This window comes from Cryptotermes secundus, unplaced genomic scaffold (assembly GCF_002891405.2).
Source record: "Cryptotermes secundus unplaced genomic scaffold, Csec_1.0 scaffold1186, whole genome shotgun sequence".
NCBI classification, from domain to species: domain Eukaryota; kingdom Metazoa; phylum Arthropoda; class Insecta; order Blattodea; family Kalotermitidae; genus Cryptotermes; species Cryptotermes secundus.
Window position 1 is genome coordinate 357,026 of NW_019723920.1, and position 20,127 is coordinate 377,152.

At 41.2% G+C, this 20,127-nt stretch overlaps 1 long non-coding RNA gene across 1 annotated transcript in view; it reads right to left on the reverse strand.

Annotated features, from left to right (window-relative positions):
- LOC111862176 overlaps positions 1-14,640 on the reverse strand; it is a 270,613-nt gene extending 255,973 nt beyond the window's left edge. Inside the window, exon 1 of the long non-coding RNA XR_002842389.2 lies at positions 14,383-14,640. This is a non-coding gene — a long non-coding RNA (uncharacterized LOC111862176). The remainder of the gene's footprint in view (positions 1-14,382) is intronic.
- Between the last annotated feature and the right edge of the window lie 5,487 nt (positions 14,641-20,127).

Sequence of the window (20,127 nt, forward strand, 5' to 3'; positions counted from 1 at the left end):
ACTAATGTTTGTGTGCTATGTTTTGTTTGAACGTGTTTATGTGTGTTATTTGTCTGTTGTCTTATTGCAGTAATGTGTGTTGCCTGTTGTCTTATTGTAGTACCACTACCGCCAAGTGAAAACCCATTTTTAGTCTAATAATAATAATAATAATAATAATAATAATAATAATAATAATAATAATAATAATAACCATTGCTAGGCAACGGCTCGGTACACAGAGAGGCTGTTTTCCATGTGGTCCGTGCCTCGACCGTTGCTCCGCAATGGCGCGGTAAACGCGCCTAAAAATACGAGACAACAGAAGACGGTGTTTTCCGTGGGGTCCGAGTAAGGTGATTACAGAGGAAAATTCAATTGAGCAGCACAGAGTGAAGGGTCTAGTTTCGAGAAGCCCGCCTTCCGGGATATGAGCTTAGAATTGAACCAAGTCTCAGGAATTGGCAGCCGCAGAATAATGGCAAGAAAATAATTAGACTGAGACAAGACTCCATGTGTGACTTGATGTGACAGTGAGACTGTAATAAATCTGTTGCCTGGATACGACTAATGAAGACTCGGAACCCCAGTGTGTGTGCGACGGTGAACTGTAAAGTGTGTAAATCAGCGATAGCGCTGTATTACATGTAGTCCCGAGCTGAATATACGTATAATGTGTCAATAAATCCAATCCAGAACCCGTCTATAGGCCACGCAAAAACTCGCAAATCGTGTCAGTATTATTTAAATTTTCTACCGGGGCATAAGTACCGGGAACATGCCGAGAATAGAACCTAATTACTTCATAATGTTGACATAATGGTCTATGTGACAAACTTAGGGGCAATATACGGTTGTTCCTATAACAGACGGATTATACCTAAACGCTGTCGGTAGAAGATTGTGATAAGTAGGAGGAAACAGTGAGGCATTAGAGAGGTAAACAGCGAAGAAGATTCTGTCTCTGTAAGTTTTGAGGTTTTCACGGCGATGACAATGAAGAAAGTCGTCTTCTGGGTTTAGGCACCATGTATTCTTCGTTCTGGCCTACGTTTCGGAGGAACGTAGCGCCTCCATCTTCAGAGCAGTTGAATGGCTTGGAATGCGGAGAGCAGTAGCTGTGTATCCCACAGCTACTGCTCTCCGCATTCCAAGCCATTCAACTGCTCTGAAGATGGAGGCGCTACGTTCCTCCGAAACGTAGGCCAGAACGAAGAATACATGGTGCCTAAACCCAGAAGACGACTTTCTTCAAGATTCTGTCTCCTTTCCTTAGCAACATGTTACAGGCATCTTTATCAACAGCCTCTTCATCTAGCTCATGTTAACGTGCGCTATCTAATTCTTTCTGTTTACAGGACTGCATGTGACTCTCGATGTACCGACCTACAACATATATTGCCTTTTCTCTTCGTATCTTCTGAGCGTGAGTAAATCGAGGAGAATGAGATGGACTGGGCTTGTAGTATGCGCGTGTTGGTACTTGCTTTTCAGGAATGTCAGCATCGTAAGCTGTTTAATCCTTAATAGAGTTCGAGTTAAATGTTGTAACAGGCCGTGGAGGCCCATGGGGTTGTGAGATGTCGAGGCTCCCATATTTTCTAAATAATGGACTCACACGTGACTGTGAGGTGGTCAGCCTTATTCGCCGGCCGCCCTATACCCCCAGGAAGATTCCTGGTACTCATTTCTGTTAGAAGCTCAGTCAACCCCAGGGCCGTAGTGCGGCTGGAAGGATTAGGTCAATTGAAAGAATCGACTTCATCTGGACTCGAACACGCGACCTTCCGACTTGTAGCATAGTGCCTCAATCAACTACCATACCGCGTGCCCCAGATTTGAGTTAAGAAATCTTTATTTAACCTCGTGAAGGATTAAAATTGTACGTACGTTAGAATGTAAGGGGAAACAGACAGATTATGGGTAAAAATGGGGAGTCAAAGGCGAATTGTGTGTTGAAAGGGGACATATTTGGGCCCGTTACTGAGGTTCTGAAAGAGCACTATAAATAAAGTAAGATGATCTCGAGAGTATCTTTAAGTAATATCAAATACTATCGTTCAAATAGACTTGGAGACCACTATACAAGTAAGGAATGCCATAGCGTTACATTAACGATATCTGTTAAATGATTACAACCCTAGTCTCCAAGGTGTGGCAACACAAAAATTTTTCCTTTTAATTAAAAATTCGCTTAGTGGGGGGGTGGGGTGGAATCCAACTGGGTCCACTCGACACGGCGGCCACTGGTTGGCCTACTGTAGCCTGCCCCGGCTGATTATGGTGATGGAGAATTTGGTGGAATGAAGATTGGCAGGGAAGCCGAAATACTCGGAGAAAACTCGCCCCAACGCCACTTTGTCCACCATAAATCCCACTTGACCAGACCCCGGGCCGCCGCGGTGGGAAGCCAGCGACTAACCTCTTGATCTATGGCGCGGCCAGACTGATGCAGCTTTCTTAGAACACTCTTCCAGACTCGTCTATTCCGTCGTGAATCAGACCAACGGGGTTTCAATTCTTTCGTTTTCGTAACAATATTTTTTTACGGAGCAAAGTCGTTGTTGTTCTTTGGTTTAATCTATCAATTACACAAAAGATATAATTTGGGACAGTCGCACAACAAATAATAATAAAAAAAATAGACTCTACTGTGTAAACATTTGTTTTTATTCGTTGCTGGTAGTATCGCTATATGTTTCGACCCTTTTCATGGGTCATCTTCAGGAGTACACGAATACTATTAGCTATTTATTATTTAGTAGCGTCCATTTTGTTTTTTATTATTTTTCTAAATAACACACAACAGGATTCATACCATAAATGTTATTAATTAAACAGCCGGGTCAAATGTGTCGCAGTATTACCACTGATACAGAAAAAGGCAAGAAGAACAAACTAGATATAAATAAGGGAGGATTTATATTGCTCAATGCTTTCAGCACTGGTTTTGTACTTTTATAATAAACCATGTCTTTAATATTTGAATTGTTCTAATGTTAAACGTTGAAGTTTATTGTCGCTGTAGTGCATTTTTTCTACCGACGGGAAGCAGCTGTGCGAATATATTATGGGCTGCCGATTTACTCGACCTTGTCATTTTAACTGACCGCCTCTGTGGTCTAGTGATCAGAGTTCCTGACTACAGATACAGAGGTCAGGGTTCGATTCCCGGCGCTACCAGATTTTCTGAGAAGTAGTGGGTCTGGGACAGGGTTCACTCAGCCTCATGAGGATAATTGAGGAGCAATTTAAAGGAAATAGCGGCTCCGGTCTAGAAAACCGAGATTAACGGCCGTGGGGATTCGTTGCGCTGGCCACGCGACACCCTCTACTCGCTAAAGTTGGCACAAGCATCGCCGACAAGCGGCGGTCGCTCGGTAGGTATAGTTCGCTAGCGAACTACAGCAGGCCACGGAGTTTTTTTTTTTATTATTATTATTACAGAGAAGGATGAAAATGATTTTATGTTGAGCATAGGCCAGCGCAGATGTAATCAATTAATTTAAGTAGTATATGACTTGTGGTGTGAAATGAATATTCTGAATTTGCTTTTAAATTTTCTAATATTATCGAGTCAAGTATTTATCTATCAGTGACCTACTTAACACTGAATCATGGCAAGAACGTACTGTTCTGGAGAAATGCCTTTTATTCTCCTCTTGTTTAACAACGCTTTCAACTGTTCATATTACTGCTACGCAGCGTGAAATGACAGGATAATCAACAAATTATGAATAGGAAACACCGCAAAAGAAAACCATCGTGACCTATTTTAAGTAGCCATGGCTGCATGAGCAGTACAGTCTCCGGGTCCAGGCCTGAAACTCAAACCTACAAAATACGAAGCATGCGTAGAACTAGCCACTGGGCGCGAACCTCGTTTCCGGATGTACAGAAATAAACAAATGAAGCCTGCCTGCCTGTCTATCTATGGTTCTATTAGATCTTGGCCACTTTTTCAGTTTCTTGATGTTTTACACAGTCAATAGGACTCCTTGGACGGGGGATCAGCTAGTCGTCAAGCCGCTACCTGCAAGCAGGAAAGCATAAACACAGAATAAATGCACACAGACATCATGATTCAAGTGGAATTCGAACCCACGATTCCAGTGTTCGAGAGCGCGAACACAGTTAATGCCTTAGACCGCTCGGCCACTGTGATCGGCAAATTAATAAAACCAGAACTTAAAAGAAGGAAAAAGTGCAACGGGAAAAGATAGATGGAAGGATGAAACGAGATGTATGAATGTGACGAAACACAACACGAACACCGTACAGTCCTTCCTTATGGAGCAAATCTGTTCATTTGTGCCCGAGAAATCGCATGGAGACTGAATGAAGATAATCAAGGGCTACAGCCATCGTGAGTGATTCATGGCTACTCAGACAATTCATTTTCACTTCACACAGACATACGAATATTCGATCAGTGCAGAACATGGCAAAGCGGAAGAGAAACGAAAAACTTCCCTGGAGAGTTTCTTCAGAATTCTCGCGGCGACCCTGCGTCCCTGCAGAGGCGCCAGCGTCGAAATAAATAATTCCACCTCCCGTAGAATTTGTCACTCCCAGCATCCTCCACAGGGAAACAAGAGACGCCTGATGAGTAAGTGGACGCGGAGCGAACTGTGGTCACTGTACAGCTCTGTCAAGGGAAGTGACATCTTGAAGCAAACCCGAGTCCTTCACTTCGCATTTCCTCTGCTCTGCCAAAGAATGTTAGCAGCCACACGATATGTTTCGCAAATACAGGTAAATGTGTGGCTGCGTGAACAAGAACCATACCACAAGCCGGGATAGCGCAGTCGGTACAGCGACTGGCTACGGGCTGGAAGACCGAGGGTCGGAGTTCGAGTCCCGGTGAGGGGCAAGAATTTTCTCTTCTCCAAGTCGTCCAGACTGGCTCTGGGGTCCAAACAACCTCCTATCCAATGTGTACCGGAAGCTCTTTCTCCGTAGGTAAAGCGACAGGGGCGTGAAGCTGATCACTCACCTCCAACTAGTGCCGAGGTCAAGAAATTGTGGATCTATACATCCACTCCACCATGCGCCTTCATGGCGTAGTGCTTAATTATTTAAGCACAGGGACAACTTTACCTTTTTTCTTTTACCACGAAGACGTATGAAGATTGCTTATACTGCATAGTTCCACCCATTCTTAACCTCACCACTATACTCGGGTCAGGGAAAGAATAAACATGGGCTGTGTGGGTCAAGGTCAACCTCCTGTACCTCCATCTTACCTATAATACACACCACTCTACGTCAAAGCTAGTAACAAATCGAGATTACAAACGGAAGGAGGGGGGATATAGACGGAATGAAGACCGGTATCACGTAACAGTTGGTGGGAAGGTAAGCAGAGGGGAAGTAAGGGCGAATCTATGTTTATTCTTTCCCTGACCCGACTTTAAATGGAAGTGATTAGCTTCACGGCCCGACCGCTTTAGTCCCGGAGGAAGAAAAGCATACCCATTGGACAGGAGGCTTGGTAAGCGCCGGAACCGCTCTGGATGCGGGGGTAAGGAGAAAAATTAAAGTTCCTGCTGCTGTTGGGAATGAAATTCTCGGAGTCTGGACCGTACTCAGCAGAGGCTACTGACCGAGCTGATCGCAGAAATGTCGTTTAACAACCCACTCTACATGACCCTAATAAACAAGAAGAAGTTCTGGGAAGAAATAACGCACTGTAGCTCAGGTGATCAAGTAATAAACCGTCTCTTATAGACGCAAATATTTCATTACTCTGTTCACATGAGTCCGCCATTGGTGCAGAACCTTGTCAACATAAGATCTGTCCAGACCCGATCATTCCATTCCATTACGATTCCTTTTTAATATTATTCTCCTATCTTGACTTAGGTGTCCTAAGTGGTCTCTTCTCTTCAGGTTTCTGACCATAGCTCTGTATGCACTTCTCATTTCTGTTATGCATTCTACACGCCACATCCATCTCGTGTTCCTTGATCACTTTAATAATATCCGGTAACGATTTCAAATTATGAGGGTCTTCATATGAGATTTCTTTACATACTCCTATTACATGCTCTCTCTTCGACGTCAAAACACCCTCAAGAGTAGACCTAAATCTTGTTTCTCCATAAAGAGCCTGTGGAACAACAGTCTACCAGTCAAATTTCAGAATCAAATTTGTAAGTAACAAGCATCTTTTAAAAGACCTCAACGCACCAGAAGTAATTTGTGAAACAAATTAGCAAAATAGATAAGGACACAGTACAGATGGTGCCAAGAGTCAACCCGTGAACTCCCAAATAACATACGTGCGCAATATCATATTGACAAATTCCATGCTGTGCTTAGGCCACATTTTATGGGTAACACTGTACCTACAGTAGTAAATTCTGTAAACATACTCTTCTCAGAACAGTGTTGTCATAGCAACAGAAGGCAATATCCCGCTGACAGAGCAGAGAGGTCCGTTGAGGAAACTCTGTACACGGCAGTTGACTTTCTTCTGTTACTCACATCAATGACTTTTTTAATTTTCTCCGATTTGTTTTCTCATACCGATGCTGTGAATATCAGAGAGTACATATATATTTTTTTATGTGTGAGTGTACACATAAGTTAAAGCTATCTATTCTGTTGGATTACGAAACAAGAAAACCATGAAATATACATACTAAAATAATACCTGAGTCGGGATCTAAACCCGCGATTTTCAGAATCTGAAACGAATGCGGTTAACATTGAGCCTCACCGGCAAATTTGGCCAGATAATTTCGACAGACCTGGTAAGGAGTCTGTGTTTATTGCTGACTCTGAGACAGTCGCTAAAAACCGACACAAAACACAAATGGGCATTAGATGTCGAAATTACTTATAACAGCAGCCCACAAGGGAGTCAGTCGTGCGTCGGAGCGGTCCATTCTCAATTAAGCTGTCGAAAATTTGTAAGGAAGATTTTGTCAAGCTGAAATCCCTACTGTTGTAGGCTTTACCTAGCAACGGCTGTTGCTTACCCCTCCCGGAAATCGAACCCCGGGTCCAGCCCTTAGCCCATCGTTATACTTACTGAAATAAGTAGGAAGATGCAGGGAACACTCAACTGTACACGCATCTGTGCCAAAAAGTCATGACCATAGGCCTACAGTTTGTGGTTGCTTAAGACAGATGCACCTACATTTAATAAAATCAACATGGCGGAGATGATATTTATAACCTCCTGTCAGCAGCTACTGAATCTTCTTCCACGGAGATTTGACGGAATCGTGCGGTGAAAATTTATAGTCGCAAAAAGCTGTGCATTCTGTAACTTTTACAGGACAATGAACATTTTAATAACCCTGGGGCGAAGTCCCTCGTAACCGGAGCCTAGGGCGGTTGTCACATCTCTCCGATTCGTTCTGTGCTCACGAAGGTTCGAAACTGAAATTGTTTTTCCTCTTCAGCGTTACAAATTTCCGCTCTCACGGAGCCGGGGCCTGTGGCAGTTTGACAGGTGTGACCACGGGGAGATACAAATGGAATTAACGGAGTGTTTTACAGAGAGCAGAGTTGGTCTCTACCCTGTAGATTGGTGCACTTCATGAAGAGTGTAAATTACTGTAATTCTTTGTTGCAATTTCGCACGTTGAGAAAATTCATCTTCTTTTTTTTTTTCCTTGGCACTACAGCCCCAGTGGGCCTAGGCCTACCTCCATGAACTCCATTCACTTCGGTTTTTCTAGATCTTACACATTCGGTAGGACTCCTTGGGCGAGTGATCAGCTCGTCGCAAGGCCTCTACCTGTAGATAAACACAGAAAAACGCACACAAACATCCATGCCCTGAGTGGGATTCGAACCCACGATCCCGGCTTCCGAGCGAGCGAAGACAGTACATGCCTTAGACCGCTCGGCTACCGTGACCGGCTTATCTTCTTCTTGCCCCAATCGAATTCGGGGATTTAAATATCATTTCAGGTTCAGAAGTTAAATTAGTCTTTCTGTCTCTACTAGACTACAAGGTGACATTAATCTTGTTTCAGTACTGAGTTGGAGGTACAGCTTATACTAAATAAAGTCAGTAAACATTCCTACGAAGGTTCCAGACCTCGAAAGTTACATTTACAACAGACGAACGGTTTCCATTGTTTCACAACGATACTCTATGCTACATATGGTAAAGGTAAAATGTAAAGCTGTCCCTGTAACAGGCCGAGGAGGCCCGTAGGGGTTGTGAGACGTCGAGGCTCCCGCAGTTTCTCTAGACAGTCGGGTCACAGATGGAGATGAGGTTGTCAGCCTTACGCGCCGGCCGTCCTTTACGCCCTCCCCCCCAGGAATATTCCAGGTACTCATTTCTGTTAGAGGCTGAGTCGACTCCAGGGCTATATGTGCCTGGAAGGATTAGGTCGATTGAAAATTTCAATGACCTCATCGGGAATCGATCCCGTGGCCTTCCGGCTTGTAGCATGGTGCCTTAACCAACTACGCTATCCCGTGCCCCATATTACATATGAGAAAGTGATAAAGACCCTGTAATATCTTAAGACAGCTTTGGGCTCGATTACAAACATTGTGGGCTCAATTTTGTTGATCCTTGGGTTAGAATATCCGAATGACGCCTATAACCCTTTCCCTGCCTTCTAAATGGTGAGGAAGAAACAATTAGAATTTTCCGAATTCTACAGTCATTTGCCAGGCAAGCACACTATTGTGTATTATAACAAAAGATTCCGACAGTCATTGTCCAATCCAGGCCTTCAATCGTGACTCCAATTGATCGAAATCAGACCCGGAAAAGAAGATAAATGAAAACAACTTCAACCTCAACGTTGAGTTTGATTTCTGTATATTATGTAAAGAGAGTTTTAAGCAATTGGAGAAATTGCTGTTAACAGTCAAAGGGATTAACCCTTTAATGGTTGAATTTCTTCTAAATACTCTACAGAGATCTATTTCATACCTTACAGGAAACATATTACATCACCATGAAAATCAACAGACTAATACTGTTTAAGGAAATAATCGCTGTTTACTGTGAGAACCTTACGGAACACACAGATACACTGTGTGGACAGAATACGAGTATATAACAAGACAGCCCGTACCTCACAGGAAACACATTACGTCTCCGCTACAGAGCCCAACCGGTTAATGCTGTTTAAGGAAATAATCGCTGTTCACTGTGAGAACCATACGACACACAAACACTCTGTGGGCGGTACGCAGTGTTCGTTATGTTAAAGCAGGTGGTACATATAGAACTCATTGGGCTTTAAAGGGTTGCTACGTATGCATTTCCCGATTACTCATTCGAAGAAAGCGACAAACTAAGAGATCCTATATATTATTTTCCCCTTGGCACTATAGCCCTAGTGGGCTTAGGCCCACCTCCATGAACTTCTCCGTTCACTTCGGTTTTTCTAGATCTTACACATTCGGTAGGACTCCTTGGGCGAGTGATCAGCTCGTCGCAAGGCCTCTACATGTACACAAACACAGAAAAACGCACACACACAAACTAGACATCCATGCCGTGAGTGGGATTCGAACCCACGATCCCGGTTTCCAAGCGAGCGAAGACAGTACATGCCTTAGACCGTTCGGCTATCGTGACCGGCCAATTTTCCTATCTAATACAAGGAAACACTGACAAAGAGAAAAACGAAAGCGACTTGTTAGAGAAGAATCAGATTATAACTGTAAAAGGATAGGTGGCAGCAGCGACCAAGCTACATGTTCTGTGATGATTATCGTAATACACAGTGTCGATTTTAACCGCTGGCCTTAAGGCGTTTCAAACGTCATTTTATGGCTAGAAAGAAGCGTGTGAAATGGCAGTTTCCACCTCCACCTTATCACCCGGCCCAGCGGTAAGTAACTAATATTCTTGTTATCCGACAAAAGAAAGTTTCCACGCAATGCTGAGTCTTTTTCTTTTTACTTCGACCTTTCGCTGAAACAACTGACGCATTCATGGCCGTATAGACTGACTTACTACGATAGAGAATAAAATATGTGTACTTCGGTACCAGGATCGAGAACACTTTAAGCAAATGTGTATTTTAGAATCACTGGGTTTTTGGACTTTTTCCATTGTCCGGTATTCTAGAAACTAGAAACACAACGTTCCGGAAACTGGATCTGTTTCCGTCCTCAGGTGATGGGAGAGGTGAAAACACCTACTCAGTAACTGAGGTTAGCTCTTTCTAAGGGACCCAACCGAGTGTCTTCCCCCTCAACCGAGGACGGAAACAGATACATTTTTCGAAACGTTGTTTACTACTTTCCAGAATACGGAACGATCAATAAGGTCCAAAAACCCAGTGATTCTTAGTGTTATACACCATCGTCAGAACCCTTTAGAGTCTAAATGTATATTTGTATGTGTATGTAGACTTCTTAATTCAGGTTCGAGCTTCGTTTAATTGCTATTGAGAATAAGAGATTTCATGTAAATCTCTTTTAAGTAGTTTTCCAATTGCTTCATTCGCGCAGACACGTGGACAGATTGACGAATGGGCGTGGTTACAAAAGCGCCAAAAAAGAAAACCGATTTAGAAACTTCCAGATTGCAGAATATTCTGAAATATCGAATACCATAACAGAGTAATATCACAAGACAGAAATTCAGGAGTGTTTAACAAATTGAACTAATGTTGTTCTCACCTCGGAAGTTCGCACAGCTCCCATGCTGGTATTGTTGACAACATAAAAATCAAACGTACTGTGTTAATCACCGAGTTGAATTAAAACTCCATGATGTATGCGAAAGGTCTTTATTGAAAAGTTGGAATTCAGCTGATAAATTACATAACCTTAAGTTCATCCCAGCGTTAAAAAGATACAGCCTGAACCTGTTCTGAGTAAGCTGAATCAAATTACTACGTCCATAACGATTGCTCTAAAATCCAATTTAATACTATCTTCCCATTATGTCTGTCTCACACGTGATCTATTCCTTGAGATACCGAGCAATAATAGACACAATCAAAAGATTTTTCCATATATTCGTAAAATGTATACGATAGGGTCTATTTTGTTTTAAATACAGATTATTGTTGTGTATACTGCATACTTTTGCATACATTTTATGTACCTTGTTTACGATACACAACAGGAACTATTAAACTTTTTCAGTATTTTATTCAGGTACGCTTTCATCAGTTCAGATTACAGGTCTGGGTGCCGAATATTAGAATGATTATTGAATAATGGAATAACGTGGAAAGTCATTGTTGTAATCTAAGTAAATGTATCATTTTATAAATGCCCACTTATGTTACAATCTGGTGTCAGGAAAGTAACAGGAGACAATTTAAAAGGTCCTTGAACACGAAATACCAGGGTGGGATTATACAAGTATGCACCCCAAAGACAAACCCTACACACTGAACAGTGGACTGGGAGCAAAGAAAGTCGCATCGATTTCTAAATTAAGTACAAGACAGATTATATTACGATTTGCAAACTTGCACATGCCTGGTGGGGTAGCAGGTGACCCCAAATTCGGGTGGTAAAGTTAATACATTTAGGGCTAAAAATTCTTACAGACGTATTGCGCAGTAATTACTTTACTGGAACACTCAAATAGGGTAGATCAAGGGAGATCCCCCCCCTTGGCACTACAGCCCCAGCGGGCCTAGGCCTACCTCCATGAACTTCTCCGTTCACTTCGTTTTCTTTCTAGATCTTACACATTCGGTAGGACTCCTTGGGCGGGTGATCAGCTCGTCGCAAGGTCTCTACCTGTACACAAACACAGAAAAACGCACACACACAAACTAGACATCCATGCCCTGAGTGGGATTCGAACCCACGATCCCGGTTTTCAAGCGAGCGAAGACAGTACATGCTCAAGGCAGATCATGATCGTTAATTATAACACCACAGAGTGGTACTGTACTGTACGTATTGTGTTCAGTTGTAACTCCCATAATTAATTCATAGATCTAATTACTTATATTTATAATTATATATATGTAATTTTATATAAAAAGGTAAAGTTATCCCTGTAAAAGGCCATGGAGGCCCATATGATAGTTAAGACGTCGAGGCTCCCACATTTTCTAGACAATCGGTTCACAAATGGCTGTAAGGTTGTCAGCCTAAAGCGCCGGCCGCTCTTTACCCTCAGGAAGATTCCTGGTACTCATTTCTGTTAAGAGGCTGAGTCGCCTCGAGGGCCATAATGCAGCCAGAAGGATTAGATCAAATCCAATGGTCACATCGGGAATCGAATCCGCGACGTTCTGATTTGTACCATAAAGCCCCAACCAACTACGCTACCGCGCACACTCATGTAATTTTACATAGCAATAACATACACGAGAAAAAGATTCCAAGACTTGTAATATTTTTTTCCTTTGCACTACAGCCCCAGTGGGCCTAGGCCTACCTCCATGAACTCCGTTCACTTCGGTTTTTTCTAAATCTTACACATTCGGTAGGACTCCTTGGGCGGGTGATCAGCTCGTCGCAAGGCCTCTACCTGTACACAAACACATAAAAACACACACACAACCATCCATGCCCTCAGTGGGATTCGAACCCACGATCCCGGCTTCCGAGCGAGCGAAGACAGTACATGCCTTAGACCGCTCGGCTACCGTGACCGGCAAGACTTGTAATATAGCTACCTGATATTTTAAATTGACATTCACCAAATTGTGGAACAATTCTGTATTTTTTCATGCATGTTTACAAAAAGTTACGTTTCCGTGTGAGGCTCCAGAAAGTGATACCAACACGTAAGAGGTTTTCATGGTCAGAGATATACGGATTGCGCATTTGACGGGCAACTGCAACCGCACACGCAGAGGCAGCTGCCTACGTTGCTGATTGACTCCAACTGATGTCAACATGACGGATCAGGAGTTGATTGGACGCTTTCAGGACGACCAGTTCATTCCAAATTTCTAAATTGGGAACAAATGTAACTAATCGATTTCTCGTGTTCGCATCAAGTGTTATTCATCCGTATAAAACACTTCCTATTTGAAAATGATGCAAAAAAATGAACACTCGCGCGAATTGCCAGTCCGTCCACCTATATGTTTATCTTCTGATCCGCGGGTGTATTGGAGCAAAATTTAATGGGGTCTACAAGTAGAATCACATTTCGGGGTGCATCATACAAATATCGTCTCTTTTACATGAAGCTGACGTCACATCTTGTCGATTCTCAAAAGGAAAAAAAGAAGAGCTCTTCGTGCAAACAAAATTGGGGACGCATTAAGAATATTATGACAAGCGCGCTTATGATGTTCCTGCTCTGAAATCTGGCAACAACCACAGTAATTAATTGGTTAATTTTGATGTATCATACTGAAACATCAATGCAACAAAACTAACTCCATCGAGCTAAGCTCTTTTTGAGAAGCCACTAGTCGTGCAGTTACTCAAGAATTTCCCAATATTTTTATAGAACCCGAAGGTTCATTACCGTGTTCACAAGAGCACTCCACTGATTCCTACCCTGAGCCAGAACAATTAAGTCCATATCACCCCATCTAAGACCCATTTTAATATTATCCATCCACCCACGTCTGGTCTTCCTAGTGGTCTCTTTCCTTATGGCTTTCCCACCAAAATCCTATATGCGTTCCTCTTATCCCCCATTCGTGCTATATGCCCTGCCCGTCTCATCCTCCTTGACTTGATCATTCTAATTATACTTGGAGAAGAGTACAAGTTATGAAGCTCCTCATTATGCAGTTTTCTCCAACCTCCTGTCACTTCATCCCTCTTCGGTCCAAATATTCTCCTCAACACCCTGTTCTCAAACACCCTCAGTCTATGTTCCTCCCTTAATGTCAGAGGCCAAATTTCACACCCATACAGAACCAAAAGCAATATTACAGCTTAATGCAACACAAACTAAATATTGTTTCTACATTTCATTTCTCACAGGTGCAATCAGTGTGTTATGAACGTTAGTCTCAAATTAGGTCGTAATATAAAATAAGCGTCCGATCACGATCTACAGGATCTACAATATTTACTTTTCGACATACGAAGCTTCAACCACATAGACGGAGATATGCTTAATGCAGGGTGACTATATTTGTAATGATGGCCTTGTGTAAGCTAATAAGTAAGCACCATAGCTAAAGCGGTTAGTCGCTGGCTTCCCACCACGGAGCCCCGGGTTCGATCCAGGGTCTGGTCAAATGGGATTCGTGGTGGACAAAGTGGCGCTGGGGCAGGTTTTCTCCGAGTACTTCGGTTTCCCCTGCCAATCTTCATTCCACCAATTGCTCTACAATCACCCTCACCTATCATCTGGGGTTGGTACAATAGGCCAGAAGTGGCCGCAGTACAAGGGACTTAGTCCCACCCCACTAGCAATAAAAAAACTAATAAGTAACATCAAAGTGAATGAGGTGTCCAAAATAACAAAGAACTACTTTGAAAGGTATGTGTAATCCTAGTTTGAACTTCGTAACTTACCACTGAAACCGGTGTCAACAGCCATTCAACTGCCTCTTAGCTGAAGCAGCAGATTACACGCTCCACCATGTGACTGGGGTGTAGTATTGCACTGATTTTAGATTGTGTCTTAACTGTTTCAGTCTCTAGTCCAATAAACTAAGGAAACGAAATAACGCACTTCAACACGACTCTTTCACAATAAACAAATAACTAAAATCACAACAAACCTACAACGCCATTTCTGCACACAGGTTATGCTTTCACTCACGGAAAAACCGCGCGCTCGGTTGTGTTCGGGCAACTAAGTTCGACAATTTCCGTGTAACACACACAGTCAGAGACGTCAGAGATGTACAAGTATATCAGGCTGTACAACTATTACACTGTCTTTTGAGATAAGCGTTTCAGACTTATTGGCTTGATTTGCAAGACAGCACGAACGAACTGATTTTTATTTAAACATATCAGTGCAAAGAAATATCACCAGCGGGAATACCAGTAATTTTATACATGAAGTAATAAAATCGGAAAGAGATAGAGGGATGGAACTGAAGAGGGAGGGCAGTCATTAAGTATGGCGTCGTAACAAGTGAAGACGAAGGCGGGTATTTCAAATGCAATAGATCGTTTAAACAGTAAACTAAATATGAAAATTCTTAAACATATGACTCTTTCAAACGTGCACGCTCTAGGCCTGAAATGCAGTTTTTGTTTCTGAACCTGTAGCACTAAATATTAATAGCTTGCATCCTACTGTCTCTCACATAAGATATAAAGCATACAAGAATATACCGTATACACAACAACACTCTGTATTTTAAAAACAAAGATGACACTACTGTGTCAACACGTAGCGGTCCCATAGTCCTATTAATACACAATTTTTATTTTTTCTTATTTGTTTCATTCTGGTCCGTCACACTAACAATATTATAAAAGATAAAACAATTCCGTCCAGTGTGACTGGTGAAGTTTTTCTTACTTCAATTTTTAACGCCCTTAGAGACCATCATCAGAGGGACATCGATACTGTTTGGAAACCACTATTACAATGGGTGTTCTGAGTATTAAAATATATAAACATACAATGTTTACAGTGTACAAATAGATACAAAATCCAAAGTTTTCACAACTACAGCGGCTGTCTTGATATATTATTTTTTTAACTTTTGTTATTTAAGTTAGAATTTATAAACCAAATAGTTTCGTGTCCTGTTTGGTTTATAAATTCTAACTTAAATAACTAAAGATTTTTTTTTAATTAACTTTTATCGTCTTAATCTTCAGCATCTTCTTTTTAATTTCTCTTGTTTTAAACTTTTTGGGTTATAATTTTAATTGTATTATTTAAGTACATTCAGTTGAAATTTTGACCAAGACTTATTTTATATATATTTGAATTAAGTCCAAAACCACAATAAGGATCCTTATTCAGTGAACTGAATGATAATTAGATGCAGTTCAGCAGCTTAAAGCCGAACACAATACGCCCGTTGATGGCCTGATATAGGGGCCGAAACATGTCGCCTCCATAAAAGCTTTAATAAATCAAATGTTGATACAGTAGTGTCGTCTTTGTTTTTAAATTACAGAGTGGTGTTGTGTAGACGGTATATTCCTGTATGCTTTATATCTTAAGCATTAAATGTGTTGATCTCATATTCTTCTTTAACATTTACTTATCATTATTCTCACTTATTTGTGGTTTCGCCTCTTGGTTTCACATACGAGAGTGTTATGGAGGTTCCGTAAGAAATTTTAACTCCGTATGAGATCCATTGGCAAGTTGAACGCTGGTGTAGAATTATGAGACGGTAATGCCGAAAAATTAATAAAATCGAATTCGCAAAATATAAATTAAATAACAAATCAATTTGCTCTAAAATACATAAAAATTAAAATAAGTAAACCCGTTGTGATTTATTAAAGGGTAGTCCTAATAAGATAAACAATGCAGTAATGATTTTCCTGCACTCAGCCTGATAATCCACGAGTTAAAACCTAAAATTATGTAATTACCATCAGGTCCTGGTAATTTGTCACTGGTTAATTAACCTTAATGAGGAGAATTTTATGGGCCCGTCAGATAAAGCAGGGCAACCAGTGTGGATATTTATTTTTATCCAGGCAATAACGTTCCAAGAGAGTACTCCACAATGGCTCTATCATCGCCCTGGGGACGACATAACATGCGAACTGGAAAATGCAGACACTGTCCTAATCAAGGCTTCAAAATTGAATTCGTTTCAGGGATCTTTTTAAGAACAGACTTCTACAGTATAGCTAATGGCTTCTGTGATATGCTTCAAACTGAATTCCGTGCGCTGAACTGCCCATCCTCTGAAATGCCAGATGTTACGTTTGCAATGTCATGGCGTCGCCGACTGCAGCTGTTCGTTTGTTCTTTGTCCATCCTTGACACCGACATTCTCCACCGCATGTGAAGTTTGTCGATAACAAACGACAAGCACAAAGTTTCTAAGTGCTAAGCTACTGGACTGTAGTGATAACACTAAACAGAGGCCAAAAGCACTGAACATCATCAACACCAAAGTTACCACTGGACAAGGCACTGCTCTATTCACCTCCATTTCTCAAATCTATTTACCCTTAATGTCCTTCGTAAAGGTTATCCTTGCATACGCTTCCCTGCCTTCTAAAATTGAGCGAATAATATGAGTTCCTGCTTCAGCTGTAATTTCTGCACTTTTATAAAGCGTTTATGAACCTTTATAAGAGAGTAGTCCACAACAGCATTTGAATTCGGCGACGTCAAGCACAACGGATATACAGAAAAGAGATACACAAAATATCTCCATTAATCAGTCCTCCTTGAGGAGTTAAATTCCCTCTGCCAATCATGAAATTCCCAGTCTTTTACGGAACCCAAGTTTCATAACCGCATTCACAGGAGACCATCACCGGACCCTATTCTGAGAAAGATGAATCAAACTCATTTATGGCACATTTTAATATTATATATCTCACGCGTCTAAATTTCCCACATGGTCTCTTTCTTTGAGGTTTTCCGGCTAAAATTCTATAACAATTTCTTACCTCTCCTATGCATACTACATGGCTTGCTTATCTCATTCACCTTTATTCAGTCACTAATAATATACTCTGAGCAAAAATAAACCGTTTAGGTGTGATAGCAGTAACATTTGTAGAATATCATTTCTAATGTATAACGTCAGACAGTCAGGGCACCGGTCCCAACATGAGGTAAGTCTGGGAATCACTGTTATAACGTCTATGGTAACTTTCAATTTTCTCAACCGGCCTGCTCTGTCGAGTATTTTAGGAAAATAGGAATGGAGTCATTACCAACACAAGGTAGACTGTTGGCATCGCAAGCAAGACAAAAACCAGAGCATATACTACGCTTTGCAGCGTATGTACTTCATGAATTTAAAGAGAATGTTATTATTATTTACATACAAAATACAGACAGAAACTTACAAGAAATTCAATTATTTCACAGATCCTATAGGCTAATAACAACTGTAAATCATTCTTGTTCCTCCAGTTATCGGGAGAGTTACTGTTGCTCCATATACTAAGATTCTTATGGTATTCACAGATTATACAATACATATCGTTACAAGTTTATATACAGAGGGAAGGTGTCACATATGGAATACCATTTGTATACTGTAAAGCACTTTTTCGTGAAACTTTCAATTTTAAATGTGTTACGATGTTGGATCTGAGGTAAAAAGCTAAAGCTATTCCTGTAGCAGGCCGTCAAGGCCCATATTGCTGTGATACGTCGAGGCTCCCATATTTTCTCTAGACAATCGGTTCACAGATGGCGGTAAGGTTGTCAGCCTTAGGCACCGGCCGCCATTTACCACCAGGAAAATTCCTGGTACTCATTTCTGTTAGAAGCTGAGTCGACCCCAAGGCCATAGTGCGGCTGGAAGGATTAGGTATACTGTTAAAGAAACACTTCGTCGGGACTGGAACTCACGATCTTCCGGCTTGTAGCATATTGCCTCACTCACAGCAATAATTATGGAGAGTACCATGTCCGAGGACGTAACGTAACATATAGGAAAATAAAGGTTTGACTCTAAACATTAAAAGCGATGATACATTTGTTGTTGCAGTATTCTTCATGTTATGGTATGTTACAAAATGTGCACAATACAATCCAATAACTACCGGTATATTTGAAAAGAAAAATTATTATTTTTTATTTAAAGAAACATTAGTTGAGACACACAAATTTCATCCATCCAACAATATGAAACCTAACATGGAATACTAAGATATCGACTTCCTTTTTATGAAATTCAATACCACATTTTAAACTTGAAACATGTACTGCGCTCCTCACCACATTATTTTGAGAATTCACACACAGACCTAACCTTTCCTGCACCTGAGCATTCTGTATGGCAACACTGTATACACTCGAATTTCCAGTGATTGAGACTAGATCTTTCTAACGGGCCCAAGTGAGTAAGTTTATCCTTCCCTACCCACCTGAAGACGGAGACAGATCCAATCTCCTAAACGTCGTGGTCTTTTGTCTTTTACATACTAGACGATGGATGAAGTCCAAAATATGCCAAAAGAAGTATTCAAATTTCCTGTTTGTGCAAAACCACGTCGATGACTACCAACATGGAACAAAAACGAACGCAGGTATCGCTACCGGCGCCTGCCCAAACAAGAACCGACATGGTAGTTCATTAAAGTATTGTCACATTTTGTTTCAGCAATGTAGTATTCCACACTAGGATTGTATTCCTTATATGACACCCTTCCTCAACAAAACCTTTACGCTCCAATGACAATGATAATATTTAATGACCTCACACATACTCGTATTTTGATGATAATGAACTTCGAGATGAAATTTAATGTGGATCCTTTACAATATACAATTAATACGCTGCATTATCGATTTAAAAATGGAGGTGGATAAGTACGTTCAAGTAAACATGTAACATGATAAGCTGATATCCACTCAACCTTCCATCAAACATGGATCTTTCCACAAAGGTAAAACGGCTAGAGCTTCCATCTCGTGCAGTGGTCAAGAATGGGTGGAGCTATATTCTCACGCCTACTTGTGACTTAACGGCATGGTGCAAGGGGAAATATGTACGTTAAAAACACAAAACAAATACTTCGGTCTGTCTGCCCACCACTCAGGCATAATGGGGGGGGGGATGGAAACTTGTACCCAAAGATAATATATATCAACAATGGAAACATTAAACAGATGCAGATCAGTGTCAAATTAAGGGTTCCGCCAGGCGGAAAGTTGGGATCTCCCAAAGCCAAGAGGGTAAAATTTATGCACCATACAAATGTCATGGCACTCTGTTACGCTGGTAGATTAGGACATACTTTAGAGTATAGCATGTCAACGAAGCCTGTACCTGCTTTCTTATGTACAATCTGTTTTTGTCAGTATGTCTACTGTTCCGAATTTTTTTTTTAATTCGTCATTAATTTCTCCCTTGATTCGAAATGGTATTACCATCACATGTCCTTTTCATTACAGCAGACAGGGACTTCATGGACATCCTGTACAATACTATTAATTACAAAACAAAGTTTCAACATATTTACAAGACTGGCAATGTTCTTGCCCTCTCATCTTTATCTTGACAATTTAATTGATATATTGAAGAGTTATGAGACACAGTTGCATAGACACATAATGATCCAACATCATATATTTACTGTAAACCATTAAGTTATGTACATCAGAGTAACTCAACTACCAACTTGCGACATCTGCGT